This window comes from Electrophorus electricus, chromosome 11 (genome assembly GCF_013358815.1).
Source record: "Electrophorus electricus isolate fEleEle1 chromosome 11, fEleEle1.pri, whole genome shotgun sequence".
NCBI lineage: Eukaryota > Metazoa > Chordata > Actinopteri > Gymnotiformes > Gymnotidae > Electrophorus > Electrophorus electricus.
Window position 1 is genome coordinate 10,278,160 of NC_049545.1, and position 17,165 is coordinate 10,295,324.

At 43.5% G+C, this 17,165-nt stretch overlaps 1 protein-coding gene and 1 long non-coding RNA gene across 4 annotated transcripts in view; one reads left to right on the plus strand and one right to left on the minus strand.

Moving 5' to 3' along the window:
• Nucleotides 1-16,683, minus strand: part of lzts2a (leucine zipper, putative tumor suppressor 2a) — a 37,689-nt gene extending 21,006 nt beyond the window's left edge. The window contains exons 1-2 of one of the 3 annotated variants that reach the window (XM_027023503.2): nt 16,359-16,683; nt 4,608-4,756 (exon numbers count right to left, since the gene is read on the minus strand). The gene's annotated coding sequence lies outside the window, so the exon portion shown is untranslated. Of the gene's footprint in view, nt 1-4,607; nt 4,757-16,107; nt 16,180-16,358 lie in introns of all 3 variants that reach the window. The other 2 variants (XM_027023502.2, XM_027023500.2) reach the window with 2 other exon arrangements.
• Nucleotides 708-1,728, plus strand: LOC118242199. Its single transcript, XR_004776641.1, has 3 exons — nt 708-795; nt 1,111-1,233; nt 1,415-1,728. It is a non-coding gene; the product is annotated as an uncharacterized LOC118242199 (long non-coding RNA).
• Nucleotides 16,684-17,165: the final 482 nt, after the last annotated feature.

The following is a 17,165-nucleotide window of genomic DNA, read 5'->3' on the forward strand; positions in this document are numbered from 1 at the left end:
TACCTTATTCCACTCCATTTACCAATGCACACTGGTGTATGGGAACCCATAATTATTGGGCTGGGTTAGTGAGAGTTCCCAGAATGTGGCATCACCCAACCACAGAGAATAAGGGGTGGGGCTGAGCCTCAGTTAGCGCTGATGATGCTCACAATGCTGATGGTATAACGTTGTCAATGTTGTTAAAATTGCCCCTTGCCTGGTGGACAAACCCTTTCCACGTCCTGTGTGACCTTGTCATTCGATTACAGGAGTACAGATCTTTTTAGCCTCGGCACAGAGAACGCGATTATCCTCCAACTCATGCAGTCACGCTTGTGACCTCTGCGACAGCTTTAGCTTTTTAATTTTCATAAAAGAGCTAGCAGAGCCACCATCACAGACCTCCAAAGTGTTGCGTTTTATCTGTGCAACAGCAGGAGCTCATGGGCATATCAAAGCCCCGCCCCCTTAACTCCATATCTTCTCCCCTCCTGCAGCATAGCCACCTACTACACTTCCTATTGTCACTTCTCCTCCCTTCCTCGCTCTACGCCTCATCCATTCATGCTTCACTAGCCTCCTCTCTCTTTGTGCTCCCCTGCTCTCCTTTCTCCTCCACATTTCTCCTCTGCTCTCGCTCTTCTCATCTCTCCGTGCCCTATTCAGATGCGCTCGTCTCACCCTGTCCTCTTACATAAGTCCACCCTGCTGTGATCTGAGCCCACTCCAACTTGTCCGTCGCTATTTCATCAGTCACTGCCACAGACGCTGCTAGTATAGGATCAGACTCCAGTGGAACCAGTGGACTATCAGGTAGCTGTGAGAGCAGATTTATGGCGCTGAAAGTTAAAAGGCTTTCTAATGGGACTTTCTGAGCGCTGGATTACATAAAGCCGTGACAGGATCCTTTAGCTCACGTCATGTGAAAAATAAACAGAGAAAATCATTAGTGTGCAGTTTGAGAAGAATGAGAGTACTCCACTTACCAGAGGACAATTAGAAAATGTCCAAACAAAACTAAATGAATAGTACATTCACCCCTGAACTAAACTAGCATCTGTTCAAAGGTAACAGTGTCTTACATTGTTTTCCTTAAATGCCTTTCTGTTTTTTTCCTATTTCTAACAGAAACTCACACACCCACGATGACAGTGGGAGACTGCTGTTGCTACCGCAACTTGCCAGACGGCTCTCTGAGTCACTTATTAAGGGAATTAAAAGAGGGAATCCATATTGCTTACTCTTGGACAGGTAAGCTAAACAACTTTAATTTTATCAGTATGTTTCAAGTTTCAAGTTTGGTTTATTTGTCACATACATAGTCATACATGTATGTCTGAGCACTAACTCTGTTAATGTGTTTGTCTGACAACCTTATTGTTAACCTTCTAATTTGTAAAAAACTTTTTATCATTCTTTTGGTTTGGGTCAGGTCACCATATCCCGCTTCCCCTTCTGCTTTCGCCATGCGTGCAGACAAGCACGGAGCAGAAGCCGGGGCTACGGCCCGAGGAGACGACGGGGGCCTCTAAACATCACTGCGAGCACAAAGAGGGCTTTAGTAGACACAGCGAAGAGCAGGCCATCACCACAGGCCTGCCAAACGCATTACCATGAGAAGACGAAGTGCCTTTAGGAGACAGGATAGCGGCCCTGCCTGAGATGGCAGCTTTTCCTCAACCCCCTGCAGCACTTCTCTTTCACACCACCAGGGGGAAGACAAGTAAGGGTAGTTCTCCTGAAGTTCTGCTTACGCTGTCATGAGCATTTAAGCACTGCATGTGTTTTCCACCATCATCTTACATATCACTTTTCTTTAATACTTTTAATACACTATTTTACAGATATTTACTATTTTTACGATTACAATATTACTAAAACCTACTGCGGTAGCATGATGGTAATATTGCACACAGGCCATATTTTCAGCAAGTCTTATATTAAAGAGTGTGTTTCTATTGTGTTGGGACAGTTTGGCTGGTAACGTGCTGTCAGGGGGTGGCCTGAGCTTCCCAGCGGTGGGGGGAAAAGGATGCAGGGTCAAGGAGGCTGCTTAGTTTCACCCTGCAGGGCCCCAGGGGCTTTGACACACATCCTTTTTAGATGTCCCCCAACATCTTGTTTTGTGGTGCGTTGCGGGAGCTTTACACTGTGTGTTGAAGAGTAGGGGGATGTGTATGTGTGTCTGTCTGTGTGAGTGTGTGTGTGTGTTGGGGGGGGGGGGATAACTGCTTTGTTATGCAGACCCTGAGACACTCGGCTCATTTTTCTCTCCAGCTCTTGCTCAGTGGATCGAGGCACTTTGTCTGTTTTTCAAAATCTTTCGGAATGTGAGAGGCTCGAAGAGAGAGCAGCTGGTGATGGCGTTGCGACCTGCTCAGCAGTCTTCCGCTCAGCCCCCACTCTTTATATCTCTCTATTTCCCATACTCTCTTTCACTCCCTCTGTCTTTCTCAAACTCTCCCACTTCGATGCTCTGAAACAACCCCCTTCTTTTCTGTCTCTCTTAAACTGTCAGCTCAAAGGCAGGGGAAGTGAGCTCGTTACAGTTGTTACAGGGTAAAAGCAGACAGGATCTAACTCAGGACGCTTGGCAACACTGTAGCACCATCAAAGCCCAGTGGCAGGAAAAAGACGTCTACCTCAGGTGCTAAAGCTTATTTTGTGACTCTTTAAAAGCTTGCCAAAGCAGCAAAAAGACCCAAACTTATTTAGCCTTGTTAGCTGAGCCAGAACTCAAGATGCAAAGCAACAAATCAGAAAAACAGGACACAAAAAGAAGATGAACTTCAACCTGCAAGGCCAGCAAAAAAAAATCTCTCTCTCTCTCTCTCACACTCTCAAAACACTCTCACACACACTCTCACACACACTCCACATGAGAGAGAGAGAGCAGAGTCCTTATGAGCCAAACTCCCACATGATGATAACGCCAAATAAGAGCATATGGCTTCTCTGCCTCATTTTGCTGAGACACACAGGCTTGGCACTAGTCTTCAGCAGGAGGTTGGATCAGGCACAATTCAGGTTCAACATCATTACTATATGTTTCATGGTGCCAAAGATTCAAGTCTGTATGTTTTACATAGTGTAGGATTAATTACCGTGACATTTTCTCACCAGTCCGTAAAGCAATTCATTTGTCACTGAAACAAAACATATTTATAGTAAGGGTAAATAAATATATTGCATTTGAAATATTTTCTTTCTTTGTTTTTTCTTGAACTCTCCTTTTAATTGTTTCCTTATGTCCCTCGCTCAAGAACTTCGTGCAGAACTGTTTGCAAAGATAAAGAAAATCTGTTTCAACTCTAAGTCATTCCAGTGCTATTGAGGCAATGTAATGATGTGACAAATTCTTAATAAGGCTCACAATGAAATCCTATCCATGAGGTTGTCTAAACAAGTCACGGTACAGGACAAGGAAGGAGAAAGAGTGCAAATTAAAATATTCACCCAGACAAAACGTGGAGACACAAATGGGGCAGAAGAGGGGAGGTGAAGAGGACCCTGAACCCTGCCATGCAGAAAGCTTGTTCCAGCACAGCCTGCCAAGACTGAGCAATCCAAGCCCTGTCGAATCTGCAGCCAGGTCAATGAATCGGGCAGTTCGTCTCTACTGTCCAGCTGGTAATGACTTAATGTGGCAAGAGTAGAAGGCCCTGCGTTAACGGCCCTTTGACGAGAACTCTGGCCCAGTTTGGCCAGACTTCACTGCCAGAAACCTGGCCCAGGGTCAGGAAATCAGACCCTCAGCAAAAGCCGTGCTGTGCTTGAGATTCATGAAGCCCAGGCTCTGGACCTGTAATGCCTTTCCTCTGTTGAGGCCATTGCTCAGTACCCTGTCTGGGATCTGAGTTAACCCTTGGGGTTGCATTTTCAGACTCAGGAGAGCTGTCCTGCAGAATGTGCAGTGAAAATATACCAGCAAACCCAATAAACAAAAACCTTACACCACAAGCTTTTTTCTTTGAAATCACTGTACAAGCACAGATGCCAAAGCATACACTCAGCAAATCTGCTACAGTCTCATAGGGCTTTCTCCTCAAGAACCACAAAGCCAAGAAGGAGCCCACTCACTGCTTAATGTTTCTGAAGACTGCTAAAGTTCGGCCAGTGTCCACATATTTTACACTGCTAAACCCAATCTTTAAGTAAACGGAGGAACACTGCATATTGCACATTGGAAATTCTTGATAAATGCCTCAAAATAGTCCTATTTCATAATTAACTTAATTTTTAATGTTCATTATTATTCAACATATATATAGTATATCCAGTAAGCAGCCACACTGTATTAATAGTATACGAGTGAAAGTGCAAATAAACTGAAATGTACCACCATGCAATGTTAAAAAAGCTGTTACCAGGCCTACTATAATGTATGAAGCATGTAACCTACTGATCAAATCACAGAAGTCAGTGTGGAGACACAGGGTGACCTAAATCAGATGGCTATCATATCATTCCACTTCTACATTATCCATGTATTACTAACAAATAAAGGCTCTAGAGTCCTTAAAAGGAACATATTTTTGTTAGGTTGTCTCTTAGGCTTTGAAAAATCTGAACACAGGAATGCAGAATCAAGATTTAAGTACAACTAGCACAAACAAATGACTCACATTTTTGCGTTGCTTAGGCCAGTTCTGACAGCAATAAACAATAAATGTTGCCTCTGGATTGGTCTGCCTGTAGCACTCATGCTGTCATGGTTCAGAGCATGATTCTGGGTTTACCACAGTGGGGCTCAGGTACAGAAAAAAAATGCCTGCTGAGAAACAGACAAATAAACAGCAAAAACGATTATTTTAGAGTTGGAGTTATCAGACAACATCTGTCTATATCTATCGCTCTGTCTCATCATTCTCTTACTCTCCCTCTGCCTCACTAAAGAGTTAGGGCAGTGACTAAACCAATAAAGTCAGCTTATGTAAAGACTTCCAACAGCCTTCTGTCACCCTTACAATGCATAAGAGGAAAGATCAAGCACTGTGTGTAAGTGCATGTGTGTGTGTGTGTGTGTGTGTGTGTGTGCATGTGCAACTACAGGAACCAGAGCTATTGGCCCATGAACAGCACTCCTCCATGTGTAAAGGGTTTCATGGTTCTGAATGCCAGAGTGGCTGATCTGTACAGAACATGTCCTGACATGTCCAACTCAGCAGTCCTGTGTCACCATTCACTATCATGACAGCCCTGTGGTACCATACCCTCAACACCATCTCTGCTCAGCCACTTGCACTCATCGAACACACAGGACCCGACAACAGAGACCAATCTGAAGACTCCAGGGTGCTGTTCAACTGAATCCGCTGAATCCCACCAATCCTGTTTCAACATGTCAGCTAGCCCCGCCTCCTGTCTTCTGTAGATTACATAGAAATTCTATGTACGAAGTGGGAGACCGGCTCCTGGTCCTCATGGCCAAGGTGGCTAAACAGAGATCTGGAATGAGTCTGAACTGCTGTCCAGTCAACTGATTCTGTGGCTAATTTTGATGTAATGACTGTATGAGTTACATAAGTGCATGGACAAATGCCAAAGCACTAAACTATTACAAATGAGCAAAAGCCAGCTAAGCAGCAGTCAACCTTGCAGAGATAAATGATGCATCTGGGTTCTCATCCATGTGAAGAATATGGATTAATAAAAAATTACATTACTGAGTATGAGTATGTAACAAACGTACTAAGTTCCCTACCCACAATAACAAAGAAACAGAGAGACAGAGAGAGACAGCAAACAAGAAGGAGACAGAGATACAGAGAGAGAGAGAGAGAGAGTGAGTGACTGAGGCAAACTGAGGCAGAGGGACTGAGGCAGAGGGACTGAGGCAGGCTCAATGATTATCAAAAAGGGTGACTGCAGAAAACAAAGCGGCTGTGGTTTAGTTCGGTGCTGGTCACACAGTCAGTCCTGGACACATGTATGCTCCCAGGATCAGGGGTGCATGAGAGTTTAGTTATGTGGAGGCAGAGAGCAGCTGGGGGGTGGATATTAGATGAATATGTGTGTTTCTCTTCTTTTGTGTGTGTGTGTGTGTGTGTGTGTGTGTGTGTGTGCATGCGTGCGCGTGTTTGTGTGTGTATATACACTCAAGTCCTTTAGTATCCACATGGAGATCTGATGGAGTCTGACAGGGAGGCCACGCTTCTTTGAGGCAGATAGAATAGCAGGTTACTCTGGCTATAAATACCTCTCCCTCCATCCTCCCTGCATCATCTTTCAGCATCTCCTCTTTGTGCTTTATTAACAGCACCAAGACCCCAAAGAGTAAATAAACAAAAACATGCAAATGATTAAGTATAAATAAAGCACATAAAAGCATCCAAGGCAGTGTTGTCTCAGTCCAGTTTCACCGCACAGGCACTCAGCTGGGGGATGTTCTGGAACTGATTGTGATCTTCTGCCACGCAGCACCGTAAGTGACACTTTATCAAGTCTGACGAGGCCATTGTCGTCTTCCCTCTTCCAGGTCTCTGCAGCTACAGGAGGATTCGGTTCCCTTCAGCCAGGAGTAGCAAACTCGTTCCCACTTACACATTAACAGGGGCCCCTTTAAACTACATTTATGAGCCAGTCATTTATAGCATTGCGGGGCTGTGTCCACAGTAAAGCGGCCATAGAGTGGCTTGCCATGTGGCTTGTCTCCTCAATGCTGTGGTTTATAGCCAGAATACAAGCCTAATGAGTGCCTGATTTCCCAGTGCTCCTTATGTAAGACTCCCAAACCAAATGAGAAGATGCGGTGACCACATCTCACATCTGCAGGATGGGAACCCACATTCTGTGGCTTGTGTGCTAGACATGTTGCCCTGATCCTGGAGGTAGGACATGTGCGTTTGGCTCTGTGGGAAAATGTGAAGTTAACAAATAAACCACAGTAGCATGTCACCTTTATATTCATAGCATTTAACAGACACTCTGGTCCAGAGAAACTTACAAAAAGTGCTTTAGTTGTCTATGTAATTTTATCTAGCACAAATAGGTTAGAGTCCAAAAATACCCTTAACTGAGACAGTGCCAGAACAAAGTGTCAGTGCTGAAACCTAGAATGAGAACTACAATACAAAACAATACTATACACACAATTCGCACGAGCCAAGTGCAAATATAAAAGCTTCTTGCAAGTGCCTGATTAGGTTTAATTTAAGTGCTTTTCAAAGAAATGGGTAAATGAGGGACTCTGCATTTCAAACAACTTGAACTTCATTCTACTGACTGGGTGCTAGGACAGAGAAGGGTCTTGAGGTTTTTGGCCGTTGCCATCAAGTGAAAGGGAGCAGGTCCTTGTAGGCAAGCATCAGAGCTTAAATCTTTATTCAGCATTTGATTATTTTATAGAGATGTGCAAAATAAATCGACTCCAACTCATTACTGATGCATATGCGTGCACGCACGCACACGCACACACACACACACACACAGACACAGACACACACACAGACACACACACACACACACAGACACACACGCAGACACAGACACACACACACAGACACACACACACAGACACAGACACACACACACACACACAGACACACAGAAACACACCCACCCATAAAGTGCCACTTTGGATGGCTGCACTCCCAGGCACAGCAGCCCTGGTTGGTTCCCAACACTGCGTCTGCCACTGCACTGATGGACAATGAGATCTTCAATAAAATCTCTGACCTGCTTGTCTGCTAATCCTCTCAGACAGGTGAAGTCAGATTGAGGTTCTCACACTCTCAGCAAACAGCACTGTGTTGGGATCAGACACATGTTATCACACTGCTGGTCGTTTAAGCACAGTGACCAACAGATCTGATAAAGAGAAACAGGCTAGGTTTACCAAAGGATAAGAACTGTATTAGACCATTAGACTCTCTCTCTCTCTCTCTCTTGGCAGATCTGAGAGCTTAAGTAGCATCATTATCCAAAACCAATCTTTCAAAATATGCAGAAGAGTCAAAATGTCCAAACAGCAGTGGAAAATCTTCAGCAGTGCTGCAGCAGAGAGCATGACAGAACCAGTGTCTTCACTGTAGTAGTACAGCACTGGGACGTGTTTGCACATCAAACCATGCTGACATTTGAGAGTGATAACTGCAAACGGGTCCTGCAGATCCATATGTGCGAGTCATACCACGCAGACCAGAGTGTCTGCTTAGAAGAACAGAGGAAGAAGAAAGAGCAGAGCTAGATCTGAATCTCGGAGCTCAAGCAGAGCTGGGAAAACATCATCAACCAAAAAGCCTTTCCTCAATACCTGACTCCACAGCAGGAGAAACTGTGCAAGAGAGAGAGAGCCAGAGAGAAAGAGACAGCCAGAGAGAGAGAGAAAGAGAGAGAGAGAGAGAGAGAGAGAGAGTAAGAGAAAGAAAGAAAGAAAGAAAGAAAGAAAGAAAGAAAGAAAGAAAGAAAGAAAGAAAGAAAGAAAGAAAGAGGAGACAGGAATACAACAGAGAAAAAAACAAACAACTGAGTTATTTCACATTCTTTATTTGCCCACAAGTATGGCTAAATGTGATCAATCTGTAAAAAGCCACAATTGAAAGAAGAAGTTCACTGGACTCCATCATTTCTCTGTTTCCATCTGAAAGCAGAATTCCAGAGAGAGAGAGAGCGAGAGAGAGAGCGAGAGAGAGCGAGAGAGAGAGTGAGAGAGAGAGAGAGAGAGAGCGAGAGCGAGAGAGAGCGAGAGAGAGAGAGAGCGAGAGCGAAAAAGACAGAGACAGAGAGACACAGCGCAAGAAAGGAGAGTGAGGGAAGTAGCAGAGCCCTGTGAGCTGAGGCAGACTGCTGGAAGAGGGACGAGGTAGAGAGTAATGCAGGCCATTGGCCAGTGTCATCTACTAACCTCTGTTCACACACAGATTGCTCACAACATCCACACTGAACTCTGTCAAACTCTGCACTGCAATAGACACACAGCCCCTTAAAACACCATACCTAGTCATGCAAAACTGCTTTCCTGATCATGATCCAGAAGTAGGCTGTGACCAGCCTTACTCACCAGACACATTACATGCACAAATGCAGACACACCTAGCTGTGCAGAAAAGACTGCAGCTGTGCAAAACAGAAATACAATGGCTTAGGTCACATTTGTGCAAAAAGACAATACAGGTCTTTCTGCTTATACACAATACTTCAGTGTGAGGCAGAGGAATGTCTGGAAAAATGTGAGCTTCATTTATAGACCTTGAAACTGTGTCCCAGTCATTACATGTAAACACTGCCAAGCACTCATTACATCAGTCAGAGCATTCCTCCCTCAGTGCAGGCCTGTTTGAGGCTGCAATGCGACTGAGGCTTGTGCTTTGCTGTAATAATGGAGAAGACAGACGGCCCTGTTGCAAGGCCTTGACCATCTGACCCCACTCCATTACCTCGTTAAACATCCACACTGGATTATTTGCCAGTGTGGCTGTCTCACGAAATGGGAACAGGGCTGGGGTTGACAGGGTCAACAACCTCATCTATGGCCACCACATGGGCCTTGGGGCTTCACTGTGAGCACACACTGTACTCACACACATCACCAAAGCTCACCCACTCACCCCCAGGCCTTGGGTTTCATTAGTACAGAAGAGTAGTTAAAGGCCAAGGAAGCAGGCCTGAGACAGGAGGGCAGAGTGCTTCATGGTGCTGTCAGAGTGGCCTTGCTAATCTGGATAAACAGGCTGGGAGCCCTAGGTTCAGACAACTACCTCTGTCCCAGTACTCCTTACATTTTTGCACATTATCCATCCAAAGCAACGTACTTATGACGGAATACAATTTGAGCAATCAAGGGTTAAGGGCCTTGCTCAGGGGTCCAATAGTGGCAACTTGGCAGTGGTAAGGCAACCTTCTGATTACTAGTCAATAAGCTTAACCACTGAGCTACCACTGCCCTTTTTACATCAACTTCAGAGTGCAGGGCTTGATGTTCACTTTTGAGTGTAGGCCTCATTCACATTTGCAAGATCTTTTCCAGCAGACAAAAGTATTAGTGAATGCCAAGGGAATTTCAAATGAAATAATGAATGTAAATACTTATTGCTTATGGCACTGCTTATGTAAATACAGTAAATATGGTTGTGGGTAGGGGGTTGTTGGTTTTTTTTAATCAAAAATATTTCACTAAATGATCAGTGAGGAATTCAGAGTTTAAATATTAATAACAGCTATAAAATGTTCATAAATTAATTTTAGATTTTAAAGGAGTTCTGTGTAGCTGCTGTGATTGTACCATGACCAGTTTTTTAGCAAGTTGGCCATAACACTATGAACATGACAGTATTTTTGACACAAACAGCATAGGCACACTGGCCAAACAAGAAACAGTATTCATATAGGCCCAATTAGAAGTTCAACGGCCAACATTAATAACATTAACATACGCCCCTCCTCTGTTTTCTGAGTCTGTCCACTGGGTCCCCTGTGGTCTGCCCTGGGTAGGACAGTATGGCAATGGTGGAGGTTTTGGCCAAGTGGGTGATGTCAAACCAGAGAAACAGCACAAGAGCCACATGGCCATAAAGCCACAACCACAGGTGATAGCTGCAGCTCCCACTAAGCTTCCAGATCTCCCGGTAGAGCCATTTGGCAACTCAGCTTTCCCCATCTGCATTCCTGTCCTGTATAAATGTTTATTCTCCTAATTACAGGGCAGCAGGGGTCATCCATAAACTGAAAGGCAGGCTGTGCTTGCAATGGCAGGCACGCCGCAGACCAGGTGTTGTAGGACAGAAGGGATGGTGAGGATTGGTGAGGAGTGGTGAGAGGACTGAGGAGTGGTGTGGTGAGGAGTGATGAGGGGTCCCAGGAGTAGTGAGGAGTGGTGAGAAGTGGTGAGGAGTGGTGAGAGGCCTGAGGAGTGGTGAGAAGTGGTGAGGATTAGTAAGGAGTAGTGAGGAGTCCGTGGAGTAGCGAGGAATGGTGAGGAGTGGCGAGGAGCTCAGCTCACAGCTTAACTACGGTAGGGCACGGGCCAAGGTACAAAAAGCAGCTATGAGCCGAAAACCTGTGGGGGTACTGCAGCAGAGAGAAAAACGCTCTTGTCGAGCATGGGACATAAATCTAGATAAGCACAACACTGACACTCTTTCCATAATGTTTGCCTTGCAGAGCACGGGCCCACTGTGCTCTTTGACAGTGTAGATTCCTGCTTAATGAAAAGCAGGCCATTCCTGTGACGCTCTGATAGTTGTCCTCTCTTTCTGGACCTCATTACAACCTCACTGCAACTGTGAAGGAGACATCACAAACTACAGTTACATAAACCCAATATTCCAAAATATTATGTAATGAGGCCACATTCAGACCTAGTCTTTTTGCAAATTTGGATGTATTTGAGAAGGGGCTTTCAGAATGACTAACTGTTGCTGCTCAACAAATCAACTAACTACCCACTATCAGCTAATCAGCTAACTAACTACCATTTTTCATGTGATGAAATTTGATCTTACATGTTCTAAAACTGTTAAAGCACAGTGTAAAACATAGAAACTATTGTGCATATTCAGATTATCAGGAGCTATAGCTAGAGGGACTCTTGGCTCTCTCATACAACATAAACGGGGAGAGGGCATCATCACAGCCAAATCTCCGGGCTGTCTCAGTCTTTCTTACTGTCGTTTCAGTCCATGCTGGCCCACTAAACTGCAGTCAACCCCATTTGCTAAAGGAGGATTTTGATTCAAATGCCAGTCACATCAGTTTCTCCCAGCAAATCAAATGACCAAAGAAAAAATAGGACGTGTTGTGAAATAGCACCAGATTCAGGCCACATTACGGACACTGTGAATAACACAGGGTCTTTTCACTTCTACTGTGTGTAGAAGGGCAGCATAATCTTAGGATCAGGCAAGGGTCACGAGGATTGACCTCTGCCTCCAGGCCTTAGCAGCCTAAAGCCTGGGACTACTGAATTCAGATCATGAAAACAATAACAATATACTGTACATAACAATATATAACTATAGTTAGAAAACAAAAGTGATATTGGCTGTGCTGATGTACATAGCTAAACTGGAAATGCTCTCCCAACAAAAGTAAAACTATCTACCTCACATTTCCAACATGCAGAGTTAAATTTCTCATATACAGTTTATATGATTTACTATAGGATAAACTCTCAGTTTATGATAAAACGTCTGTTGCTTGAGCATATTTGTTTTTATGTGTATTTCTAATCAAAGAACACACTGTATTGTTACATCACTCTCTGAATGCAATATACTTTTAAATAACATTTCTTTTTCTTCATTTATTCACCAGATGGCAAATAAAATTTTAATTGACATTGAACATTCCCATGCTATTCTTCTCTACACATGATTCAGTGTCACAGCCCTGCATTCACAACAGTATTATTACAGAACAGTGTGTATAAATAGCCTTCATGGGTTTGGTTTCACTGAGGCAGCGTTTAGTCTCAGGTGTTTGATTTCATGTTCTGTTGAACTGTTGAAGATCTGCTGCGACATTCAGTATTATTTCTCCAGTTCTCAGCTAGCAGTCCAACAACTATCACGGCTAGAAAAAAACGAAAACACATTTTATACGCCGAGCTGACATCACTAATCACTCCCACCTCCAGTCTCACCACGCGTCCCCTGCACACATACAATAATAATCTGTGAGATTAGTTTCTTCACTAGGTGTGACATGCCCCTTTATGCTCGCACCTCACTTGATGCTAAGAATGTCGTCAAGAGATATATGAGACACAGCATGATCTAAGCCACATGCACTGTTTATAACCACATAAAATATTCATGAACATTTACTCTTGGGAGCAAAACAATTTAAGAAGAAGAATTAGGGGTCTTAAGCATTTACATTTCCATCTCTCCCTGCAAAGAGAAGCTCGGGCTCCATCAAAAAAGCAAACATTACTTCAGGCTCAGGCTGAGCATTATATAGGCAGAGCACATGCTAATAGATCTAGGGAACTTCAGAAGTAGAGATACATCCAGTCAATCAGCTACAGAGGCCCTGTACCCCTTACCTCAAGAATACTCTGACATTGAATATATTGATGTAGGTTTAAATCTACTGATACAAGAAATACAGTGGCATAGTCAGTAAGTAATCTCCCACAGACGCAGAGCATCCAGAGCAGTCTGTTAGGCCAAAATAAGCAAAAATGCTTTATGCATTGTATGGTTGTAAAAGCATGTTGTTATAAGCAACAAAGTTATACAAACTGCTTAAACTTTTGATTATTTATGAATTACTCAGATCTTTGTCCTTCTTTGTCATTCATTGTCTTCTTTGTCAAGTCCCTCTCTGTGTCCTAGTGTTCGATTCGCATGCCTACGCTTTCACTAAACACGGCACTTCCTCTGGCACCCTGTGAGCTGCATGAAAACAACTTCATGCACTTCACAACCAGTGAGCGGTGCCAGTAATCACAGATGCAATGTGTGATACAGTAAGAGTAGCTTTGTGTGTGTGTGTGTGTGTGTTTGTGTGTGTGTTAGTGGCAGGGACCCAGACACAGCAGCTGGGTCTAGCACTCATCTGCTCACAAAAAAAGCTTTACTGTCTCTACAACAAATGTGCAGAGCAGTAAAAGTGACTTAAGCTACTGAGAATTAAGGCTGTGCACCCCTCTCTCTTTTATACACCATCTACAGTCCTACAGGAGCACACCCTATAGAGAGGCTCTCTGAGCAGCGATGCCGCTCCGGCACTGTGAACTACATCTTTCTATGGAGAGCAGTCCCAGAGCTGTCCCCCAATACTTCAACTTCAAGCAGAGAAAGCATCCAGGCTACATGTTCCCCCCCGAAACTGAGCCCTGTGATAAAGACCTTTGTGCGTTCAGATAATACAGTGTTGTGAAATTACGGCGCTGCTTTGTTGATATACAGTAATGCAGCATTGCTTAGCTAAGAGTGTTGAAAGAGACAGGTTAAGTAGGTCAGGTAAGCAGAGTTAAGCATTGCCATTCTTAGGAAAGGGGGTCAGTCTGACTGGTGTTCATGCATTCTACAACCTTAAATCCTCATAAAATGCATTATATTATCTAATTACATTATCTAGATTTACATTTCTGGCACTTCAATGTTTTGAAAGCAAAAATTATCTGAGTATGCTACCAGGTAAGCACCTGTGTCAATTAATTTAAACAAGCAATAAATCAGTCAACACCTGAATTTATGCCAGGCACAATCACTATCTCTCAGTCACACCAGATCATGCTGACTGAGCACTGGGTGAGAGACAATGATTGCCCTGCTGAAAACAAACCTGGCAACTAGCCTGTTTTGTCAAAGAAACTCAAAGCCTGGGCTCTGCTCAGCATGGAATACTTTGAAATATATGGGCAAGAGTGTATTTATATCTGTAGGTGAACCATATAAGAATCAGCCCTTTTTTATGCACAGGTGTCCTGTTTAAAGAGACCATAAGTAATTGAACACCTGGTTTCCATTGACCAGCTGTATGTGGAGAATGGAGACTTACATGGAGAATGTCACTGTAATATCTCATTTAAGGAACAGAAAACCCAGGTCACTGTTTGGTTTAAAGAACATTAAATATCTGTAAAGTTCTGGGACAAAGTCTTGAGAGCATATGAGCCATCATCTGTGAAACACTGGGGTAGAGGCATGTATGACTGCCAATGGAAAGTGTTACTTGTGTTTTTTGATTATGTGACTGCCAATACCAGTAGCACGGGGAACTCTGAAGTATACAGAAGGATCTTAACTGCTCAGATCCAACCAAATGCCTCAAACCAAGTGGATGGTAGTTTACTTTTCAGACAAACAATTGCTCCATGCATAAAGCACTAAAGCGTCCATGGAAATTTTCAAAGGTAAGAAGCTCAATGTTCTTGACAGGCCAAGTTGACTCGACCAAGCATGTTGTTTGAATCCTCCAGACCTTACCCACTCTCCCAGTGCCATGCCTATTCCCTGCCAACAGATCTGTTCTAACTCACCAGAGCAGAATAGCCTTACCTGATCTGCATTTTCCCATCCTCTAAAACTTCCAACTTATTCTACCCTCAGTCTCAGCCTCATTTCGAAGTGTTGCTACTGTTATGTTGCTTACCGAGCTGTTATCCCGGTTGCTTGCTGTGCTCCTTGCCGGATCCTGCCCGAATTCTAGCCCCTGGCTCGTGCCTAGCCCTTTTTGTAGGATTGCCCTGTTGGTTGTTATACTCTACCTGTTTTCCAGACCCTGCTTCTTGAATAACCCTCGGATACCTCCCAGACTCTGCCTTCCTAGTGCCACTTTGCATCGTATGCACTACAAAAAGGAACTCACCCTCGCTGTACCCAGCCAAAAGAAGTTGGGTTTTAAGCCAGACTCCCAAGTACTCAGTACCCTGCTTGGTGTGGAATATAAAACCTCTTGCAATTGGATTCCCTCAGTTTTGAGTGCTTTTATTACACATATAATATGAGTGGACAGGGATATTGAATACAACTGATTAGCAACCAAGCATTTAATATAACATTTTTATTTTAGAGTAGGCAATTTGTTTAATTACTTATGGTTCCATGAACTGGGGCACTGGGCATAATACATGTGTAATGTTTACATTCAAACAATATAAGGTGATGTACATTTAATAAAATGTAAATACCTTTAAATAATAAGATAAAACAACGAAGGTTGCTAAATTAACAAGTTACTGAGCAAATGACAACAACCGATTGAGTGTGTGAAATGGTCACTGATTATACCAATGGTCTCTGCAGTGTTAAAGAGGCACCGCAGACCACTGTTTAACACCTTTTCTCCATCATAAAACACAACTCGTCTTACGATGGTGACCTTGTTCCACCACACTTCCCCAAAAGAGACCATGGAAGCTTACCACATTACGGATAATTGTGGCTTTCTCCAGGCGCTGGAATACTTACCCTCATTTTCACGACAATTACGTGTCCCAAATTACGCTATGAATAAGGGCAGGGAGGAAAGCAAGAAGAAGCGTACCCTATATACTCTAGACAGTGAGAAAGAGAAAGAAAGCGCTGCGCTGAGAGCGCAAATCTCAATGTTGGACTACCTCGTACGAAACAAATTGTTAATTGTTAAAATATCAGTCACAGATGTTTTCTTACCAGCAAAGCTGCGAAAAGCAAATGATCAGGCAAACTTAATATTTAGATAATACTGCATTACCTTTTCATGATGTAGGAGTAGTGAAATGCCCAACAGCACACAATCGAAAGGCTTAAGTAAACAGTGTTTAACCTGAAAGAAGTAGTGGTTTATGTTTGGATCCGGGGACACTGCTGGGCAGCATCGAAAGCAGTGGTTAACAGCCTAATACTGTCCCAGCTACAAAAACGGCTAATTCAGACACAGTCCTTTAGAACGCGGTTTACTCAAACTTCCTGAAAAGTTTAACAAGATACATTCGGGATACTTACCATATGCTGTGCTAAGCAGTTCGACAAGAACACCGAAAATATAGTGTCCACAGCTTCTGCGTATTTTTGTTTCAGTTGTTTCCTAAATCAAACGTGTGTTCGGTGCAGCGACGCGCAATTGCTGTGCTCTTAACTCGTGAACAATGCAGAACGCGTGTTTCCTCCGAAACGCAGTGTCACAATAAAGCACGACAGCACTGTTCTGCTGGAACTGATCACTGCTTCGCATAGACGGACTTCATTCTTGCCTCACGCGAAACCCATCCCCGATTCTTCAGGGTACGGCCGCCGGCAGGAGCGCGCGTGTTAGTATGCACTCGCTGGGTCCCCATACCGCGATCTGTAGCGACGAGGGTACGGGAGGATTGGAATACGGGGGGGGGGTTCTAAAAGTTACTGTAATCATTTTTTAAAATATATTTCTTCCTGTGCCATAAATATCATTTTATAAAGATTTAAAAACAGTAGTAGATTTAGATATGTGTCAAATGGAGCCTAAATCATCTCATGTTTTATTTAATTATCTTGCCAACATTTGAAGGCGACACTTTGGCTAATAGACAAATATTACAGCCCCCACCCACCCTCGCCATTCTAGTCTGAAACTGTTCTATTTACCTGGAGGTAAATACAGTTCATTAGAAACAATAAAATGTTTTTTGTTTTTGTTTTTTTTTACATTGTGTGGACATATTGTGCACGCATTCCCAACACACTTTTCTAGTGTAGTGTACGCTTTGCAATAATCCCAATCCTAGGCATCACATAAAAGTAGAACTGAGTGCTTTAAACACCACGAGCAGTTGT